Source organism: Hordeum vulgare, chromosome 7H, assembly GCF_904849725.1.
Source record: "Hordeum vulgare subsp. vulgare chromosome 7H, MorexV3_pseudomolecules_assembly, whole genome shotgun sequence".
Classification (NCBI taxonomy): domain Eukaryota; kingdom Viridiplantae; phylum Streptophyta; class Magnoliopsida; order Poales; family Poaceae; genus Hordeum; species Hordeum vulgare.
In genome coordinates, this window is record NC_058524.1 from 603,252,847 (window position 1) to 603,256,133 (window position 3,287).

Here is a 3,287-nt window from a genome sequence, read left to right on the forward strand (position 1 = left end):
GGATGTAAGTAGAAACCAAATAAAATAAAATAAACTTTAATAAAACAAGAAGTCCGAACTAAAAGAATTATCATAAAATAAAATAATTAATTAATTAGAAATTTGTTACAAACTTTAATAGCAAAAAGAATTATCATAAAACAAAATAAATAAGTAATTAGAATTTTGTTACAAACTTTAATAGCAAAAAGAATTATCATAAAAGAAAATAAATAAGTAATTAGAATTTTATTACAAACTTTAATAGCAAAAAGAATTATCATAAAAGAAAATAAATAAATAATTAGAAACAAAAAAAGCAAAAAAACTAGAAAAAAATATTAAACATAGCACCGCACCGAGCCAGCACACGGCCTTTGGTCCCGGTTAGTGCCAAAAAACAAAAATTTAGTTGTAAGTGGAAACAAAAGAAAAAAATAAAGCAAATAACAAAACAAAAATAATGGAATTTTATTTAAAAAATAGATGCGAATTTATAGAGAAAATTCCTAAATTCAAAGTACTAGTTAGCTTAACTCACTAACTAGCACTTTGAGTTTAGCTCGATGTTGCAGCCGCGAAGGAGCTTATAAACAGGTTCGAGAGCCCTTCGCTTGGCGAGGTGGGACTAAACATCCAACCGCACCGCGGCTGTGGCAGGCACATGCCTTTAGTCCCGGTTTGTGGCTCCAACCGGGACCAAATGCCTCTGCTTCCCGCCATTCGGTCTGCTGAAAAGAGACCTTTGGTCCCGGTTGGTGGCTCCAACCGAGACTAATGCCCCCTTTAGTCGCGGTTGGTGCCACTAACCAGGACCAAAGGTCTCTGTTTCCCGCCCTTTGGGCTGCTGAAAAGAGGCCCAAAGGACTTTGCTATATAAGCCAACACTTGAAATTTTCAGATTGGTATCGCCACCATTGCCCCCCGCCCAACGATGCCGCGAACTCATCCACGGCGCCGCCAGGCTGCCCACGTCGCCGTCGCCCGTCGCCCTCCGCCCCCCGAGCCCACGCCGTCGCCCTCCCCCCCACCTCCGAGCCATCGCCCGTCACCGTCGCCCTCGCCCTCCGCCCCCCCGCCGCCATCGCCCTCGCCCTCACCGCCCACGCCGTCGCCCCGGCCGCCCCCGATGTGAGCCACCGCCGCCATGGCTCTGTTCTTTTTTTTGATTTATTGTCTTTAATTTTTGATTTATAACACAACAATTTGTTGATTAGAATACAAAAATACAAATAAATATACATATTTTTGGATACAATTTTGTACTAAAATGAGCCTCTCAAGTGTCCATCTTATTCGAGAAAAGGCTTGGAAGTTCCACACCCACATAAGAAAATGAAGTCTTCATATATTTTATTTCCTTGTTACCCAATGGAAAAATTAACGACCATTCGATTATCTATTTTCTTAGATTAAGCAACTAGTCTATAACTGATTGTTCTTGAATGGAGTAGCAAGCAATACAATGTGTGTTTCTAGGAAACTAGAAATGCAATGCTAATGTACCATATTCTTGGAACTCTTGACAATAGTTATTGCGTATTAAAGGCATAATATGTTCCAAAAATATATCAAAAAATCTCCCAAAAATGAAACCATATGTTTTGTGAATCTGATGGACCCCTTTTCATAGCCATGCGCTAACCAATAAGTCATCGTAAGCATCATCACAGTTGTTATTTATTTTTAGAAGCACGCTGATATAAGAAGGATTGTCCAAGGTTTTATCATAAAAGACTATGTCCATGTCTCAAAATCACGTATTTTAAAATGTGGTGATGTGGTAGTCCTACTACCATATGCCTATCCCGCATAGAACTAGTTTATTTTTGTAGTTCATTTTACGACGATAAAATATGCCTAACCCGTATTTTAAAATGTGGTGATGTGGTGATGTGGTAATTTGTTATTTATTTTTAGAAGCACGCTGATATAAGAAGTAGTTTATTATTAGCGAGAAAATTAATGGAACTACTTTACTTTTTTAGTTCATTTTACGATGCCTATCCCGCATCCTCGTCGTCGACTCGGCGGAGGACACCTGCTTGATCAAAGGGGCCCTGTCCGGCACTGCGCTCCGCCCGGCTGGTATTGGGAGGTGCTACCTTCCGGGGGGCGTAGGTTGGTGAGGAGCCAGCCCGTTGTTGACCCGATCCTTGTTTCGTGGCGGTCGCGTGGGCCAGTGACGGTGCCGAGGCTTCCGGACACCACGGAGGTGGTACGTCACCGTGTCAGCGAGGAGGACGAGCACGTCCGTCGCTACATGGTTGCGTTGGAGGGCAGGTTCGACAATACCTGACAGGTTCTTCAGGGATCTCACTGGAGCTATCATCATGTGATGGTTCCTTCTCTTTGGATGTCCACCGCCCGCGACGATACCCGTCGGGCGCTACGGTTCTAGCTGTATTTGTGATGCTATATGTATGACAAGAGATGATGTAGTTTTGATTATAATTGAATGCATGCTAATTTGAATACTACTTTATTTTACGATTTGGTTTTGCTTATTGAATGCTCAAATTGAAAAAGTACTCCTACTTTGAATGCTAAAATTGGAGAGCACTATGCAGAAATCTAGGAGCCCCCTCCATCATCCACGCCATCGTCCCCGTCACCGACCCCCCTCCGACCTCGAGTCAGGGTCTATATTGTTTTATGCTATTTTACCTTAAAGAGGGTATTCAATTAGGTCCTACCTAATACTGATGATCATGTTTCTGTAAATGTTGTATGACAATGTTGTAAAGGGTAGTAATTGGTCTCTTCAGCTGCTTTTCAGAGATGGAGTTCTTCACGGTTATACTTGAGAAATCCTCCAGCAGGCAGGTGCTGCCGGACAATTTTGTGAAGATGTTGGACGGTCATCGGCCACAGAAGATGAAGCTGAGGCAGGCAGGCAATGGGCTTTGCAAGCTGTGGGACGTGGAGGTGGTGTTCGACACCGATGGAAGCATGTACCTAGATCGTGGCTGGAAGCAGTTCGTCCGTGCCTACGACCTGCGGCACGGGTACTTCCTTGTCTTCAAGTACGACGACAATGCCACGTTCGCCGTGAAGGTGTTCGACACGACTATGTGTCGGAGGCGCTACCAGGACGACGATGATGCCGGTACGCTCTGTCTCTTCTTCCTCTCCATTAGGCTATGTCTCACACCCATTTTAAAAAAAACTTTTTTGCATTTGACAAGGCAATGAGAGCAGGAGCAGTGAGTACTGACAATGTTGTAAAGGGTAGTAATTGGTCTCTTCTGCTCCTTTTCAGAGATGGAGTTCTTCACGATTATACTTGAGAAATCCTCCAGCAGGCA